At 34.8% G+C, this 20,630-nt stretch overlaps 1 protein-coding gene across 4 annotated transcripts in view; it reads right to left on the reverse strand.

Moving 5' to 3' along the window:
- Nucleotides 1-20,630, reverse strand: part of LOC134650365 (kinesin-like protein CG14535) — a 317,841-nt gene that overhangs the window by 10,507 nt on the left and 286,704 nt on the right. The window lies entirely within an intron of this gene.

The following is a 20,630-nucleotide window of genomic DNA, read 5'->3' on the forward strand; positions in this document are numbered from 1 at the left end:
ATTTAATTGTGTAGGTACCTATTTAGTATTTTTTGTATATTAATATTATCCAATATGTAAAAAGTTACCAAAGTTTTTATAAAACTTATTTATAAAACTTATTATCTATATTTAATTTTTTACTTATTATACCATACACAATAAAAATAATAAATATTGCACTGTTACATATTAGATGTAAATTATAAAATTATTTTCTGCCACATAGCGAGCTAGAAAGTAGTAAGTATGGGATACCTACATTCGTTTTAATAAATTTAAGAGGCGTTTATTTTTCTTATATTGCCTTTTTACACGAACTAAAAGTATTTTATCTTGTATTGTAAACTAATAAATAGAGTCTCGTGACCCACATAGGGCTGACAAGCGTGCGTGTGCCCCACGGAACCAATATTTGAACGCGTTGGCAAATATTTCCCTAAGGTCTGCGTGCCTTTGCACCCTCCGTCTTATAACAAAGAATTATCATTCCTTATTATTACACACTGAGTTATACCCGCTGGTATAGCGGTGGGTGCTACAGGGTATTGTATGTATGACGCACCAAATGATCTTGTAGTCTACAGATATGACCTATGACCTGAACATTTTGTGAAAGTATTTTATGTTTGCAAACAACTTTACTATGAAGTTCAGTAATATCTGAAACGTGGTAAACGTCTCAAATAGTGTTTATATCATAATAAGTAAACAATATACGAATCGGAAAGCAGCTTCTCTTCACAGAAGTCCTATTTGAATACGGTTCGTTTAACGCAGACTTAGGCAGCCATCAATTGCTTTGCTTTGAATTGCTTTGGAAAGATAAATATAAAACTGCAACATAGTTTAAGTTTACCTCTAAAAAACGTGTTTCTATTTACTTGTTTGTCGACCTGTTTTCGGTGAGCACCCTACGTTATATTGTACAGCATACAAACTTCTATGCAGGGGTCGTACCTTTTCTCTGCAGCTGACCAACTTTACTGTTGTTTAAAGGCGAAGAATAAAAAAAACTGTTATTTTCAGTAAATAACATCCTCACGCATCACGCATTTATGCTTGTTTATTAATCTTAAAGTTACAGAAATGCGTGATAACGTTTTTTTATGGACAACTTTAGATAAAAGTGGAAAGCAACGAACTAGGGAGGGGGGACATTCCTGTGAAAGTTTTATAAATCGAAAATAACACACAACAACAACATCTTTGACGATATATAAAGTTAAAGACTAATATTCACTTTTACTTATTTTACTAAGCTAGTACCTACTCACGTCACGTCACGGTCACGCGTAACGAGGTACCTAAGCTAACTAAACCGACAATGAATTTACGCGCCTTGGTTACCTAAGGGTTATTTATGTGTATCTGGATATACGCCAACATGTAATCGAAGGTGCCACTAATCCACTAAGTCACTTAGCGATTCAAGTCGAGATCGTGTCGTAATTAATTTGATAGTAATTACTCGACGCGTGATTCGCGGGTCGCGTCGCTACTGTGCTAACTGGCATCTAACTAATAAGTTGAGTTGAATTACTTGAACAAATTGACAGCATGTGCGAGTGTAAACTTATATTTGGATTTAATTCATTATTTGAACTAAGTCATTATGTACTCGTTTCGTACTCTTATAATTTCCTAAAAATAAATTAATATTACAATTATAATTCTAAGATACAGAAGGTATCATTTTTGTTTCTAAAATAATGGCTAAATAAATTACAAATCAAAACGGCAATTATGTATAGTGGTCGTAATTGTTCGTTTTGTAAGAGATTACCCAGATTACCAACAGATTGAACAGATCAATATTGATATGAATGCCAATGGCCACTGCGATCTCAAATAATGGCACGAGCTGTCATTGTAAAGCTGTATCCACACGGGCGCCGTCAGCGGCTTAGAGGCGTCCGCTCCCGGCCGCCGGTGAATCAAACGCTCCATTGAATTTAAATCCTCTTGCTAATTGAAAGCGAATTTTTGACGGCTCACTTTTTTATTGCAAAGACCCTTTATTTTTATTGATCATACGGTTGCTTTAAAGATTGTCATTTTTATTTTGTCTTGACGTTCGTTTTTAATTGTTTAGATAAATATAACCACATTTGAATGGCGACTGCAACAAGTTCACTTACTGCTGCAGCGTTGACGCGGACGATGTCACTGTCAGTCTCTTTCTCAACATTCAATCTGACACTTACTTTGCCAAGGAAATTGACAGTGACAACGCCCGAAGCAATGCTAACGCTAGAACAAAAAATAAGCTGCAATTGTAACACCACGACGAAACGAATAGACTGAAACAAATTAAAATTTTCTCGTTAGTACATTAAGTTCGCTGATCTACTGTCTGCCTATGTATCAGCCGTTGATGAGTAAATCCATAAATCCTGACTGACGCACGGTCGTCTGCCTGATATCGCTTGATCGCACGCGCCGCTCGTGTTTAACGGCCTTTATCCCGACAATCGAACTTGTATTCTAACACCATTGAATACAAACTAAAGCTTGCTAGCATAGCATAAAACAGACGGTGTCTATATAATGTATACTGTAAACGTACTGGATAGGGTATACTTCAGCTCAAACAAAGTCTGGCACTTGGTCCGAGAAAGATATTTGACTAAGTGCTTTTCAGTACTGACTGACTTAAGTGACTGTACTGTAGCGTTGATTTAACTTCAATTCATTTTATCGTCGGTGTTTTGAAGGCTAATTGTGGAGAGATTTTTGACGATTAGTAACTATTTAATGTAAGGATAATTAAGTGATATTACTATTTCAGGATACCTACCTGTTTGAATGTCTGTTTCTTTAAAACAAGGTGACCTAAGTACTGCACCTTTTTACCGTATTTTGACTCAGTGTGATCACAATTTATTAGGCAAACTTAGGAAAGCTCCTCAGTAAATTGGTAGGTTAGGGGTACGATAAAAATCTTACCAAAAAAATGTTGCGTTTCATTTCGATGCATGCATAAATTTTTGCCGACCCTTGGTTACCTTGCCGTGCCCTTGCAGGGTGTCACATGTATACCTTTATGTTCGATTCCATCCATGTTTGTAATGTGATATGCAATAAAGTATTCTATTCTATTCTATACCTCATGGGGTAATATCAAAAGCTCTTGCAATTATAATAAACTCTGATATTTATTTGTCCTTCTTTATTCTAAGAAAATAATAATTTCAACTGCTATCCACAACCTCAAAATTGTATACAGGTAAATTTCATTACCTACATGCTATAGGTACCTACAGATGTTAAATTATTCCATAGAAAATGACAAACTGCCAAGGGAGTTGAGGAAAACACAAAAAAAACGAATCTCGTCGCCAACAAGCTAAATGGCGCGTCAAGCGGCCATGTTCCTTTTTTAACAATAAGATTTGTAATGAATTGACGTATCTTTGGCTATTAACTACGAGTTTTGGATGTACAATGAATGTATTGATACTGCCTGTTCACTGATAATACCTATTATAGCGATTGTAGTTTTATCAAAGTTGTAAAGTATATCGTTAGCTGCATGCGTTTAAAAAGCCTTAATTAACAAAGTTATTGAATAAAAAAAACTGTTTATTTCATAAAAAAAAAGCATGCATATTTACAAACTTAACTACTAATCTTACCTAAATTAAAAAGATTTTTTGAGTTAAGGAGTCTAGGTAGTCATATATTATACACTACTATTACAGTTTTATTATATTGTTACAAGATAGGGATTCGATTGTTCCCTTATTTCAAGCATGTGTTTCTTTATAATGTATCTCTTCTAATGTAATGTAATGTATGTGTTTCTTTGTAATGAATAACTACGGGTATTTACTATCTACAGCATGTAACAAAAATAGTGGGGATGCGTTTAATAAGGGTCCATATTCGGTATCGTATTTTGATTAGGAAAAAGTAGATTTTGTTTTATGGGGCAGGTCGTCCAATTGGCCAACCGTCCATACAAGAGCCAAAAATGTTCACCTCTTCTTTATCATAATCAGTTGTATTTATATTGACCTTATACTCTTGCCTCATCCTCAATAACTATTTCTTTGAGTACCTAACGCAAGTAGATACGTGGTTTTGACTACATCGATATCCTTACACTCTCTACATTCCCATTTATTTCTTCACCCCTATAATATTCCGGTTACCACAGAAGATCTTTTACAGCATACCTATGATTTGAAATTACAATAACCAGACACCCAAACGTAAGGGGAACTCGCGCCCTTGTTCAGTTATGCTCGAATCCGCCAAAGCGGAGTGGAGGCAAAATTTAAATTTGCGGAAAATTGGGCCAAAGCCGAAGGTGCAGCGGAGATGCGCGGGCGACGAAGTGGAAAATTAAACAAGATAATGAACCGTTCGGCGCCTCGAATGTGCTAAGCTGAGAAATTTATATAACAAACTTGGGGAGTCAATGATACAGATTATGACGCGGTTGTTTTACATTTGTTAAAATACTATATTTATTGTACAATGGTTTAACTCAACAAAACATTTCAATACATAAAAATATCTTTAGCCGTGTATTAATTTGAAATTGTATTACTTAATCTTCAAATGGGCGTTTAATAATAAAATTTAACATTAAGAGGCTGTATTATCATACTGTGAAGATATAAATAGGTAAGTATAAATCTTTTAAACCGGACAAACGATTTCCATAAAATTCAAAAATATTATTTTGATAGCAAAATCTTATAAATGCTGATTAATTTTATAGCAAGGAAAGTATGAAACCAGATGATCCCTGACATAAATCTCGGGCTTGTTTGTCAGGTTATCCTTCAAAATATCGAAAACGTGCCCTAGCTTCTTGAGTTCCCATAAAATATTCCTTTTTTATGATAGATTCGAGACGAGGTTGTTGACGAAATGAGAGTTTTTCGGCGCGAAGTTTATCAGCCAGGCGCAGTTTGCGTCGCTTTACCGACAGCTCCGAGATATTTACCTTTACGTAAACCTTACGGTCTTCGTTTTGTGAAAAGGCTTTCAAGGCCTGTTTATGCGTTGTTTTACGGCTTGTACTTTTTGCGTCGTAAAATCAGTCGTTGAGAGTCCATTTAAGTATTGTATTCTTTAGCACGTCCGCATAAAATGGTCTGCTGATGGGACAACTTATTAACGTCAGAAATCTACTTAGTAAAAATAACGTTTAGTGATTGACGCATCTGTACTATATTTTTATTCATTTATAGGTATTCATTATTATCACCTACCCCGAATATTTTGCAAGCCCAATTGAATTTGAAGTATATTACATATCAAATTAAATCTATCTACTTACGCCATAAGGATTTCAATCGCAAAAGAAAATTGTAGGACGACGACGCAGTTTAGGAGTATAGGAGCAATAAAGGAGTGTCACCTGCGGACACGGGGGTAGGCGGAATGAGCTGCGAAATATCGCTTGTGCCGCCTATATAGCACCGTTTATGAGTTTTGCCAAATTTATGACGTACACAGCACGCGAGTTGGTTTTATTATTTTTTAACTGTTTTGATTTTTACTTCAGAATTCGAGTAAAACACAGGTTGTTTTTACTATTATAAACAACAAAAATAAATAATAATCGAAATAATAAACTGACATTCTCGTTAGTTACATAGGTCAGTTGCTACTTAGAACGTTTAAAAAAAAATGTGTTCGAATAAAAGTTTTTAAATAGTACCTATCATAATACAAGAAGAAAGGTACAATAAAATAGAATAAATAGAAATTTGAACATTTATTGAAATCAAATTTAAACAGCACATAGGTCTGCCGCCAGAGTTGTAAGTTTAGAATGACTATGTATCACATTCTATTTCAAACGGTAGATTTTATGGTTCTCAAAATGAACCACCGCTTCATACAAACGAGTGACTTACGTTCTTCCGTCCCACGAGAGGGGACGAGATTATCCTGGTATGAATAATGTATGCTTTGTCACTGCGTCATTGTTATGTGTGACGCCACTGGAAGATATTGCAAGGCATTAGATACTTCTTGCAGGTTGCCTGATGTTATTTTTGCGGCATCATTCGGTGGTTTGTTTGCTCTTCATTTGAATAGCTCAAGATTTCTATGAACTTTGCATACAAAATAAACATAACTTGTTTATTATCAATTTGCTTTAATTATTAACGCACACAAATACTAATAATGTTTGATCTAAAGCTGTTATAATGAGCAGTTAATACTCGTATGTAAAAACTTAAACTGTTACTAATTGTTCGTATGTTGCCTTGCTATTTACGTGCAAAACAAGCACAAATTGTTCATTATAATTAACATAATTAATGTAAATGTATAATTATATGAAGGCTTTGTTGGTCGCCTACATTTTACCATTACGTGAAATTTATCAGGAAACGCCTTTTAAGTCTCATTAACTGAACACTAATTATTTAATTTACCTATTGCTACGCCGTAGCTTGTAGCTTGTATTTTCTGCCACGTAGCGAATGTTTCTATTCAACAAAACAAGCGTGGAAAAATTTACGTGGTGAATATTTTTGTCAAATGTCCTTGCTTTTTGTAAGGGTCAGGTGTCTGTATGAGATTAACGGCATTAAACACATCCAACGTTACAATTTATAGTGTACATATTTCTTACATACATACTGTATATATGTAACATATTTCGCTTTAATATATTTTTTTCATTGTAGAAAAATAAGGCTATTATATAATTGTAGAAATCCATTTCACTATAGAAATTCGTACCTTTATTTTTTTCGGTGATGCAACATTTATATAATTATGTAATTGTCTTTTATAAAAAAAGTCTTATTTTATCTTATATGTTATTGTAAAATTAATCATAATCTTTAATTTTGTCAGTAGCGCTGAATGACGCCTTTGAACATTATTGACGTTTTTCCAAAGAATATTTAAATAGATTCAAAAAACCGTGTTCCGTCATCATAATATGTATCACTTGTACTGGTAAGTACTTACATACAATATTTATTATCAAAATTAAACGCGCACTGTGAGAAAGCTTCCCTTCTTAGACGACCAATTGAGGTTAGATATTAAATCAGAGCATACGTTTAATAGAGGGCAGGATGAATTATGTAAATCGCCGTAAGCGGTTAACATCGTAATATTGTAAACGACACTTCTCCCCTATACAGGGGCGCACGATGTTCAGACACTGGAAGGAGTAGCGAATGATCTCTTTTATAAACGACTGTATATTAAAATGCACTGGTGTAGGAGAAAACAAAATGTAATCTAACAAATAATAAAATAGACAAAAAGCATCAAAACCATAAACAAAAATACGTAAAAAAGATAAATTTATAAAAAAACGTTGTGCAATCTTGCACATCTCTATTTACCTAATATCTAAGAGAAAGTTAATGAAGGCTTCTTGAGTTGCACTAAACTGAATATAAAGAAGAAAACTTAAACAATCACAATCATCAACATCATCAATCAATAAAAAAAAGTGATTTCCGTACACATATGTATGTTACCTATTATATAATCAACTTTTTTGGAACCACGGTTATAAAGGTTATTTGATATACCTACTCGTAAATGTGTGCATCATAAATGGATAGATGAAGTTTTCCTAACACAACATAAATTACGAACATAACTATTAACTATAGGTAGGTACTTGTCGTTCTATTTTAACGATGTCTTATGATTATGATAATAGGTATTTGATCATAAATATTTGGCGCTTCTAGCAGCATATAGGATCTTTAAATCAAACCCCGAATTCTTCCGGCAGAGATGCTATCTCAGCCGGTATAAATTCGTGAGGGGGCAGGTGAAAATTATCAAAGGGGAGGCAGACTCAAACCAAACACAAGTTTGGGCTGTCTCGGCGCAAGCGTTTATCTCTGCTAATGCGAACTCGAAATAAAACATGGACATCCTGAAAGGAAGTTGCGTATTTTAAATTTGACAACCAGTTTTGCTGCCTACACAGCCGATGGTCCCAGGTTCGATGACTGGTATGTGAGTAGGTATTTTTTACATCGAATTGTACATGCCATAGATATTTTTTAATTCACATGTGTTACTTATCTCAGGCGGTTGGTAAAGAAGTTGCGAGGTGCTGAGTTTTGGGACAAATTGTATGCATACATATTACATTTTGGCTTGTTACTTTAAAAAAATACTAATCAGATTCATACAGCCTCGAGCCGAGCAGTTTGTAGTTCCGTCCGTCTCAGTTAAAAAGTAGACCTACAGTTAGGTACTCATTATATGAGTCTATTTATTTGACTTTTCTCGATTTGGGACCAATGTCACGGGACGGGCTAATTGATGTCGGTTACAAAGACCATTCAGACAACATTATTGTTAAAGCATATTACCCTACGATATACACTTTGCATCTCGGGTTAAAACATGCGAAACGTTTACCCGATTACACAACGAACAAGCTTAAGTCGACACTGCGACCATGGTAACAGCCGGTGAGATTCGTGTTGCTACAGATACAATTTAAACGAACTTGTAGAACTTGGCATAACAGCAACATACTCATACGATAATTAAGTAAGTAGTAGACATTGTAAAGTGGCGCAAGGATGTTATAAATTATGAGATATTTCTGTCCGATTAAAGGTCAAATTTATTATTAATTGTTGTACCTATATTTTAACGTCTTGTGTTGATTAACACCTGGTTTGGTTTATAATTATAAAATAAACGATTATTATTATACAAAAAAAAATCAAAAATAAATACTTAGTAACAAAAGTTCTTAACTGCAGAAAAATGCGGATGATACAAACTTAATTATGTCTCAGAAGGGGTAAAATTCAATTAAAATTTTATTCAGCCTCCGACTCGAACTCTAAAGCAATTGTAGAAAATTAAGTCCAATAGGACATTGCGAAATGTCGGCTGTTTAGCCGTGCAGTGGAATTGATAGTGGCGGTAAATCCAGGGAGGAATCGCCGCAAACGATCTCATAAACTGTGAAATAAAAACGACTCTCGACTGAATTGTTGCTGGGTGAGACGCATCGTTGCCGCCCGAGCCGTGCAACGGTAAATAGGTATTGCAGGTACGAAGGCCACTAAGAAGGCAATGGCTTTCAGCTGCAAATAACAGTTCAATAAACTTCATATGAACATTCTATAAATTTAATACGGATATAACACGTTATTAAATCTGAAGAAGTACCTAAGTGATCGTTAAATTAATAAATTCACGTATACCATTTTAGAACAATTATTAAAAAATACGTGTATTTAGGTATTAAGCTAAAACGCTACTAATGATTGCCACTAAAACATAAGAAAAACTTCCTGGCATCGAATGGTTCCGTTTTTTAACTGGGTCAGAATTAAAGTTTGCCTGAGTAAGACGTTTTCCACTTTATAGTATTGGGAGAAACTCGGTGCTCTCGCGAGCAAGCTGAAGAGAAAATATCCAGTTTGTTTGCGTACACTTCAGAATCTAAGCTCGCGTGCAGCTGCGCGCAGTTTGCGCCTTGTCAAACTAGCCCGCCACAGTAATCCAATTTGCAGTAAGTTCCCGAACTTCCCCAACTCGCTAGACTTAGTGATTTAAATTTACAACTTACTCCATATCTCCTACACTTGCGTTTTTAATGATCGAGCCAACTTTAAAACAGATTTTGCTTTTAAATCTTTATGGTCGGCAGGTGTTTTAGAATTTTCTAAACTTAGTCTTGTGATTTATGATACAGTATAGTAAAAGGGATAATGAATGTTTAGTGTTTATGGGAGGCTGATTAGAGTAAGTGGCAGTAGTTAATAAGTGTAAATATAGTACGTTATGTATGTAACGATTGAAAAGCGGTGCAGCGATTGCATGACATTGTGATAAGAAAATAAAGAAAAATCGTTTTAAAAACCGAATTAAATATGTACCTATAATCATATATGAAAGAAAACTTTCTCTTTCATATACATATATCTTAATTTATATAGTAACACAAGTTAAAATATTTTCATTATAAGTTAATTTAATTTGTGTCCTCTAGTAAAACCCGTTTCACTTCAAAACGCATATTTTCTGCAAGAATCATAACCATTAATAAAATTACGTTACTATTAATTAATCAATCCTTACAATCTTTGAAGATCAATGCTTTCTCGTGATGTTATGTTTTGTCACATTGATTACTAAAAGTTTAATAATTGCAACCTACACAGGCTTCAACAAAAACACTCGAAACGTTAGACAAAACAACGTTTAACTAATAATTAACTTTTGCAACTCGACAGTGAGTTGAAATTCAAAACTTGTGTAATTTGTGGCGTTGAAGAAGCCCCGCTTAGTCACGTAATCGCTCTCAAACTTACTGTGTGACAGTTAGGGGCCCTCCGACCTGCTGCATGATACTACACTTTTACAAATGTTTCTCCAATGTTACAATGCGTCTTCAGTGTGCTCTGTTTAAACCAATTTTTATAGACTCTTTTTCGATCGACATGTTGTTACATGACTATTTGACAATATCATAAAAGGAACTAGATGTCTACTTATCACCCAAGTACTCGTAGGTGAACGAATAGTAACGAATAAATGAACGAATAGTTTGATATTGATACAGGTATCTATTCGATATTTTGTGTTAGTGACGCAAAACGCAAAACATATATAATGCAGACGTTGATATTTTAATTTGTTTTTCTTTTCATTATTTATACACTTTACATGTAATTAAAAAATGTCACCAAAATTGTTTCCATTCCAGGATCAATGTTTCCGTCAGTTTAGTCGTTCGCTTAATGATCCGCCGTTGTCTAGCTGGCTTTGCTAACTTTTTGCCGAACGCCCTTCGAGCACCATCGAGCCATAATGAGGCACTTTACTCCCCTGCCCGCTCAAATGTTTTGCCTTTTTCACTTTTAAATTTATCTCGAATCGTAGCATTTTATTTGTAACGTGAACTTGGGCAGAATAGCGTGTGGGAGAAGGATAGTGGCTCTGAATTTTTGGCAATCCACTGAATTTCTTCACGTACAAGCTTATGTTGGAAAACGCTCCATAGGATTTAAAAACACAATACTGAAATAAACAAGATTATTTACAACTAGATGGTTTTATTCTCCAACTTGTCTCTGCGTATCAAAATTCATCCATTCATAACCAAATTCAAAAAATTGTGTAGTTTCAGGGAAAATAACATTATGTTTTTGGTCAACTTCAGTAGAATAACATGTAAGGCAAACGTACTAGTGCTCGACATGCTTATGCCCAATAGATGACACCCTGCTGTCACCTCTATTGGCAATGACTTAGGTTTCAAGATGACATGTACTGGTACCGCGTCGAGCACCAGTACGTTTACCTTGATTCTTATTAGAATCAGTTGCAAAACTAGCGCTTAGAATAAATATAATTACGTTGGTTTCGTGGTAAACTTCAGTTAGGAGTTGGGAGCTCAAGGAGATTCGTAAGACAAATTAGTTCCGCGAACTAGCGTATCGCTTGCATACCTGATGCAACTGAACTAAGCTCCCAAATCCGAAAGCTTGAAGAAACTTCAACATTAGGTGTTACGTAGAAAGGAAGTGTAAATACACTCTAGTTTATGCCGTTACTTCTGGAACGTAAACTTCTTTATGGAAGAAAATTTAGTTTTTAATTTCAACTAGCGCTTCGCACGGGTTAACAAATTATACATACACCTTCCTCTTGAATCACTCTATCTATTAAAAAAAACGCATCAAATTCCATTGTGTAGTTTTAAAAATCTAAGATAGACAGACAGCGGGAAGCGACTTTGTTTTATACTATGTAGTGATCATAAAATTTGTCATTAACTACGACATCTAGTTAGAACACAAATAAACAATGAAACACAATATCCGACGCAAAGTGAACATGTCGCCAAGTTTTTCTTCTGCAAGAATTATTTCACCCTTACTTGCTACTTTGACAACTTCGCTGCACACGTTGAGAAAAATACGTGACGCGAGTCGGGAAGGACCTAAACTTCGCCAAAGGGCCTAATTTGGCGAGATGTACCAATGATGGAAGAGAAAGTTATTGTTGGGAAATTCGTCACGTCAAAGGGAGGTTACAAAATAAGTCGACTTTTGTTTTATAACTACTAATAAGTTGCGTGCTTTAGATATCTACACTCTCGCATTCATAGGTTATTGAGCATATTATATACAAGTTTACGTGTAGCGAGCACCTTCCTTAAAGTGTTGCCATATACGTGAGCGCATAATATTATATATAATATTTGCGAAATCTACATTTAGGATTCTACAAAATCTGATCTCTAAATTGTTTGAACAATGTAATTTGCGCAGAGCATTTAATACATTTCTATAAGTAGCTATAGCTCTTTATCGGTCAACATTTTTACGGGTAAACTTTTGCGGAAGGGTGACATATGTCAATTACTACTGTGCATCCCTAAATACTGCCCGTGCTTTGAGCGGAGACAAACACCCGGCTAGTACATAAAACATTCACGTTTGTTAATTCTATACAGCCGCGCACAACAACGTTCAGCTCGGAAATTACGTTTTTTCTCATAGGTAGATTATTATTAATAATTGTGTGTGTTTAGTTTTAATTTAAGATATATTTTATAATAATATGTATGCTAGTTTTAAGGTATTTATCTATAGACCAATAGTTGCCTGAAAATAAAGTTTTTCATACATTCATTCATTATTTACTCAATATAATACTGGCGATATAGAATATATGACAAACACCAAAAAATCAATGTTTATTTGTACGGAAATTGCTCAACATCAACAAGCCAAGCATTTGCCTAGCTTGAAGAGAAAGGTGCTTTGGGTAAGTTTACGGTACAGATATTGTTATGAAAAGTAAGTTATTTCCGATAGAAAATATTGTTATTTTATATTTTTAGTATAGATTGTTTTTTTTTTGTTATAGATTTGAGTGCAATTTTACGCCCTACAGTTCAGTAAGGTCTTGGTCTCTCGGTAAAGCTTAAGAAGGCCACGTTTTACAAAAAATAAGGAACAATGTAGGCCAAGATCGCTGTACGCAACATACGAGCCTTAACTACTTTTGTCTACAAGTGTACAAGCAACCTCGTTACGCGACAGACGCGTCAACGCATCGCGCGACGATATACGGCCCAACTTAATAACGGGCCAAGTTTTTAGCGTAAATCTTCCGCACGTGTGTGCTGCGTCGTGTGCGAACCGCTTAATGATTGTTCTAGTTTTCGATTGCTTTTATTTGTAAATAGGCCTTGTGTGGTAAGGGCGGTTTGGAATTAGTTTAACGTTAGCAATAGTTTAAGATGTAGTTAAGAAGTGTTCTGTATAGTTAAGTTGAGCACCTGTAAGAAACTATGTGTACCGCGCTTGTATTAAGTACAGTCGACGTCAAAGATATGTTTACATTTTTCGCCTTATTAGGTACAAAGGAGTAATGTGCAAAAGTGTAAACATATTTTTGACGTCGACTCTACACGTTAGAACCTTTAATGTTGTTATTAATAATGTTTTCTTTTATACTACAACTAGAACCTCCTTACGACATATCTGCCTAACTCATCCCCCGCTAGCACTCTGGTACTACAAACTAGACCACTTTCAACTATTTGCGTATGCCTTAATTTTTGTAATAAAAATCCTATATATTAATATCTCACTCCAAACGCATAATTTCACTCCTATCTATCAAGTCGTATTTGATAATCACAAACATTCAAACTTATATACTTACTTATACGTAAGTACATATACTTAAACCTTTTGCATTTATAATAGGTAGGTACCTATATCAGCAGGATAATCTGTAGGTATTTATTAACTGTAACTGTTAATTTTTATATGTCAAATATGCACGAAACTATAATAGATAATTACAAAATCATAAGGCTACCTACCCCATACAATTTCCAAAGGTAACGTTTCACGATAAGCATTCATATTTTATGTCTCCTGGGCATACTTGGCCGCTACCGAGGAATTACCTTATACTTCAAATCGCAAGTTCATTTCAAATTGCGTCTGATATTTTTCAGCTTCATGAAGATAGAATTTTCTGCATTCTGATTTAATTTCTTTCATAGGATATTAATAACTGACTCTTAGAATTTATTAATAAAGCAACCGATGAGATAGTGGATGGATATGAGATAAGGAGTGGAAAAAAAAGCTTTAGAATCTGACTGTGGTGTCTGTGGTAGAAAAAGCTCTAAATTAATTATTCAAAATGTAAGTAGGTACTTGCCTAATTTGTCTATTACACTTGGCAAAAACACTCAAGAATATAAAAAAAAAGTCATGAATATATATGCATGCAAGATGAAGGTTCAGTATATAAACTTAGAACAGATAAAAATAAACCCCATGTTACCAAAGTATTTGTAACTGATATAAAATCATTGTAATACAAAGTAAATATTACACATTTCACACCATTTGCCATGAAAACGGTAAACAATAAGAGAAACACGCCTGCCGTTTCGAGTCGCGCATTATTAGTTTCGCTCGTGAACTCCGCCGCAAAGTTCACAGGCCCTGGAGAGCGGCTATATTAAAGTGCAGAACAATAAATTTAAATAAAGCATAGTTATGGCGTTTTCGTGTCCGCCACTGTTTTAATGTAACTAATAGCGAGCGTGTAATTCGGTGCTTGAGAGTCGGTTTGGTGTCTCACCTGCAGTCAGGGTTTTAGTTTATTTCAAAGTAAATAAAAGGTAGATTTACCAGCTACTAGTTGAAACAGGCGAATAGTTGGCTAAGAGAAAACTGGTAATTAGAGTAACTTTGAGTTGTGATGTTATAAAAAGAATGTTAAGGCGATGCAATTTGCGTATAGATATAGGATGTGGATATTAAATAACATATTAAATCGCTCATATTCTAATCAGATACCACTAGGGAACAAATCAAATTATTTTATTAAATATTTTGACATGTGTTGTTTTAAGTAATAACACTACTATTTATAAATTGTGTGTGGCTGAGGTCTAATTGGAGAGCTTGGTCACTTTTTCTTTATTAGGTATATGACATGTACCTATTTCAGATTCTAATTTAATAAGATATTTTAAACTTTATTCAACATTTGCAGATGCGTTTAAGGATAAGTAGTACACGCGAGGTCAACAGAAAAACCTGTTGTATTTTTTCCATCAACAACCCGTTATTCCCATTGTAAATTAAAACAACAATGTCAGTGAATCAAACCTAAGGCCTCCACAATAGGACTTTGCTCCACTTCCACAGCCTGCGAGAGAATTGGTCTGTCTCGAAAAGAGGGCAGCTTTTGACAAACAGATTCCTCGTATTGTGTTGGAAAACTCTGCGAATTTGCTTACATTTCAATGTATATTTGGGTCAAGTAATACAAATAATATAAGAGTGATAGCATATTGCGGACAACCAGTTAGATAGTCGCTTCAAAATTGACACAATTTAGAAATTAGGGGTCCTAGGTCTGAAGTTAGAAAATTATGCGTAAGTATCATCACATGCATATGCTCAATGATCTGAGGCCCAATTCAAATAGTTATAGTTACTAGAATAATAAATGAGTCGAACTAAAGATTATTATTTTAAAGTTTTATTTATTTAATTGATTATCACTAAGATTGTTATTGAAACTTAGGTGCTTAAATCGACATATTATTAATGTTTACCTATCCAAATCAAAATCACGTTTAATTTCACAAAAAAAACGCACAAATTGTCCAGAAATCCCGTTTAATCGACTGTGAGCCACTAACGGCGGTTTCGCGTTCAGAAATATTGTATATCAGCGAGTATACGGTTATTGTAATGCTTATTAGGTACTCGCGGTGACTGAAGGTATTTATAGCATTAATTGGACAAACGTCGCGTAGTCACGGCATCACCGCACCCGCACCAATGGGTTATAAATATGTTCCTTAATGGGTCACGGGGTACGCTTCTGTCTTTGGTTGGTGTAATTACGGAATCGGCAAAATATTATTCGGGATAAAATATGGGTTTACTTAGTTATCTAACATTTTACTTATTTTTGTTTTACTTAATGGTGAGAAATAAAAAAAATAGGTACAAAGGTCGGTTTTCGAAAGATGTTTCATAGCTAGGGACGATATAGTATATAAGTAGTACCAAGCGACAATAATTGTGTACCTATATTTAATACATTTGATTGATTGATTGATATTTGTTTACGTGTATTGTTTATATTATTTATATCGATTAAAAACCACTGAATATACATACAATACCCAAGACTCAAGAAGCAATATTCTGGCTATACATGCCATACGTACCTAGTACCTACCTTAAAATATACGCGGTTTCAAACACAGAAGTTCCATCCATCGCTATGTTCGCTACCCCTATAGACACACTCTAAAAAATGAAGACCAACTAAGAGCAGTTTTCTCTTAGTTGACGTTAAGTTAATTATAACAATAACGATCTTATATAAATCAAAGAAACCTGATTACTTAAAACAATAAGTGTATCTGTGATTGAACTAATAAAGTAGGTATGTTATTAATCCTAACAATTGTATACTTTGCATCTATCATTAACTTGTTGGCATAATTATGTAACGTAGGTTGATTCAATCCTTAACAAATTAATTAAAACAGATAAATATGTTAATAGTTATGAACATTTTAATAGTTTATGTGATTATTTTCTCTTTGTTGATTTACATAAGACTTGGTATTTTAATCAACTAAACATATAATATTTAGAACAACGAAGATAAAACATTCAATCCCATTATGATCAAGTTATTGTATTAATTACGAAACTAATATTCCATTCTATTAAGAATTATTTGTTAAATCGATTTTCTTCATAATTAAATTAAATAATCAGTTAATCCGTTCAATCAAGAGATAAGTAGCGGGGCGCCGGTGCACCCGCGGTCCTCCCCGCCCGCGCCCCTGCGGCGCCTGTGACCGTGCGAGTGGGGAGTCAGTCTCAGCCTCGACGTTCAACATTCAACTACTTAGTCATTCAAGTACGCGTCAACGAAATATATTTTACTTGTGCCTTTATTTCACGGCAAGCCTGGAACAGTGAACGTGTTACCTTTGCTTTGTGTACCTAATGTATAATAGTGTATGTGCAACATGGAGCAAGTGATAATCGTGGCGACGGGAATAAAAGGCGCGGGGACGGGCCGGGATGGTTATGTGGGAATCCCTGTTGTGGACTAATGAGACCCCAGGTCTACCCAGTAAAACCCCTGTTGGCCGCCTCAAGGCTTTAAGGCGAGGCACGGGAAACGATCGGGACCATGCTTCCGAAACCCCGCCAGCGGCTGTCCGAATTGCGGACTCGACTTCGGAGGAACTGTTTCCCTTTACTTCTCTAAGAGTGCGCCATTTTTTGCGCATTTGCCATCCCAGGGACCCTCGTGTAGGCGACAGACGTCCCCGAGCCTGCCGCCAACGGGTACCCATAAGGGGGAAATCGACGGTTGTACGCCAAACGGTCATTATATTTGTAGCCCGTTTTAAATGTTAATTATAATATATATGTAAGGTATGTAAGTTCGATTTTTAAATGTAAAATGTTTAGTTTTCTAAATGTTTAGATGAATAAATAACATCTTATTATATATATTTTTTGTTTTATTCATTTACCCCCTTTTCATAAAACTTTACTTTGTTAAATTTTAATCTCAATTGTTTAATCAGTTCAACTATGAAGCTTGTTGTTTGTTGTTGTGTTTTATTGTACTAGTACAATTGATGAAGAATGGTATATTGTACTAGACAAGCTTCATAGTTGAACTGATTAAACAATTGAGATTCAAATTTAACAATTTCTTAGTTCTGGCTAATAAGATGCATAAGTCGATGCAATCATGTTCTTAGTTGAACTTATTAGGGTCAAATAGTTGATACAGTAATTCTTCATGTTAACATTGATTTACATCTTAGTTGAAATGATTAAACTGTTGAGATTCAAATTTAACAATATCTTAGTTCAGGCTAATAAGGTGCATTAGTCGAGGTAATCATGTTCTTAGTTGAACTTATTTGGGTCAAATAGTTAATACAGTAATTCTTTATGTTAATATTGACCTACATCTTAGTTAAACTGACTTGTTTGTATTAGTTGGTACAGTAACTTATCATGATAATAATTATCAAGCCCTTAGTTGATCTTGCTAGGATCAATTAGTTAGCATAATTATTTTTCGTGTAAATATTGAACAAGATCTTAATTGGTTCAGTTACATAGATATAGTAATAGCAATCAGAATTACCTTATTTGATATGTCTAAGTTCTTGTTAGGCTCGTATGGAATCAAGATGCTTGATTACGACTATCAAGATATTGATAGGGCCAACCAAATTTTTTTTAGAGTGCAGAGTTAGTACCAACTAACTGTACCTGTAAGCGACTTCATATATTTTTATTTGACTGTATGTAGGTACGTTTACTTGCGCTATTAGACTTAAACTGTAACTTTAATCTTTTATGCACAAGAAACTAGAAAAAATAGCCGGTTATGGTACACATGGTTGCCATGTCATACTGCCGTTACATTCAATTTACGATTATGACTATCATGAGCTTGCATGAAATACTTATTATTAAAATTTATATTACGCAATTATTATTTAAGAATTGAGTGCCAGAAAATAATAAAGTTTTTACTCCACAACAGGCATTTACCATACTGTAGTACAACTTGGATAGGTACTGGATAGCCCAGTACCTATCCAAGTTTAATTCAAAGTATAGCTTCATCTACATTAGCATTAGCACCCGTCGTGAATAGATACTACTATCAGAGTAGTAAATAAAGATGTGGCCACACTACCGCGCCATTAGCGAGAGCTTATCTTCTTCTTTATTATGTGCATATGTGAACGTCGTTGGAATTGTTCGTAAACTGATTTTGTACTGAGTTTACAACAAGCTGAATACATTATCTAACAGAAGTTGGTGACCCGACTACCGTGTTAGACGTGCATAACTGGAGGTCTTTGGCATACCTGGAACTCGGATCGGAGGCATATTAAGATATAAAAAAAGATAGATAATTTCATAGAAGTTTGACGTTTAAAATAACACTTGCACTGCGTGCGCTATCAAAATCGTTGCAGTCTTATCTAGGTCTATGGCTCCTCTACACGATGGGCCAGCGCCGGCCACTCCAATGGAAGTAGTAAGCTAATTACTGTTTCTGCGGCACCCCCGCGCCTACCTGCGGCGCAGATTTTTTTTGATATTTTTTGCTCTATCCTTAATGGATATATGTTTACAGCTTCTGCGGCGGTCATTGCTTGTGTGGAGTGGATTTTTAGTATTGCCATAAACTAAAGCCACATTTCGTGTGCCTGTCCATTTTTTTGGTTTTGACAAGCGTGTGACTCCATGTTTTTTTGAGGTAGAATAGTTTATTAGGGGTTGCATACGTATTTCTTTAAAACGATTTATTTTATTAAGGTTAAAGTTTTTGCCATTTATTGTAGCCTCCCACGCTGTAATAATTACATCTTTTGGAATGCAATAATATTATAAATTTATGCGACATGGGCCGTGAGAAGTATTTTTAGAAAACCCATAAAATATCCTTCATTATTACGAAATGTCATGGTCCCCGAATTTTATTGTGTATTCAATTATAGAGCATTTCATAAAACTGATCAGGTACAAACACGTTGCAACCCACAGGTGTCTATTTTATTTAATAGGGGTTTTGCCTTAGATAACCAATAAAATATCATTAATTATTACGAAATGTCATGGCCCTGTATTTTATTGTGTATTAAATTATAGACCATTTTAAAAAACTGATCGGCTACAAACACGTCGCAACGTGTCGTATCATACAACGCACAGGTGTTTGGGTTATTTAATAGGTTTTTGTCTTATCCGCCATATGTATGCATGTGTGTGTGTTGTACAATAAAAGGAGAGCTCAAATCGATGGGACCGCCATTCGTTCAAACGTGTTTGTCTCAAAACAGTGTCAAGTGCTAAAAATATACTTCAAGTAGTTTAAAGTATCGCAATACAGTACTCTTCGTCATTAGTGTTTATTTTGCAAATCAGTATACAACTTGCAGCGAATTAAAATGGAGGTAAGCTCAACATTATCTGACTGTTTATACACAAATATTATCTACCTGTTTCCATTTATATCAAGCGTCTCACAAATGTTTTCTTTTGTTTTAGATTTCAAACGAGAATTCTCTTGAGTGCACATTCAAAAATTATTATTACGGCAATGTGAGCGACAATGAAACTGAAGTTTCAAAACCACTTAAAATCCGTACCCAAAAACGAACCAACAATATTGATGTATTTTTCGAAAAGCCTACGAAGAAACAAGCTGCAGAGTATTCGTCTACTGTTGCCCAGTTGACAAATGGAGGTACAAATTATATATCTTCTCGCGTAGATGACGTTTCAAAGGCCACTCATCTCATAAAAGTTGATGTCTATGACATGAAAAAATTGCGAGGTGTTCCAAGCGATCAGCACTGGAAATTCGCGAATACTAGAATCAAATACTACACGCAGACTGAAGAAGATGACTATTATTCCAATACACAAGAATTAATTTACAATATTACTAAACATATTGCAACTAAAAACAACTGTAAAAAATATTTCATCGAAGCAAAGCCATAAATCATCCCTTACGCCGCCCACACGTAGAAATCCCCCACCAACGAACAAACGATTTTTGGGCCTATATATAGATAGACAACGCAAAGCAAAACC

The sequence above is a fragment of the Cydia amplana genome, chromosome 1 (assembly GCF_948474715.1).
Source record: "Cydia amplana chromosome 1, ilCydAmpl1.1, whole genome shotgun sequence".
Taxonomy (NCBI): Eukaryota; Metazoa; Arthropoda; class Insecta; order Lepidoptera; family Tortricidae; genus Cydia; species Cydia amplana.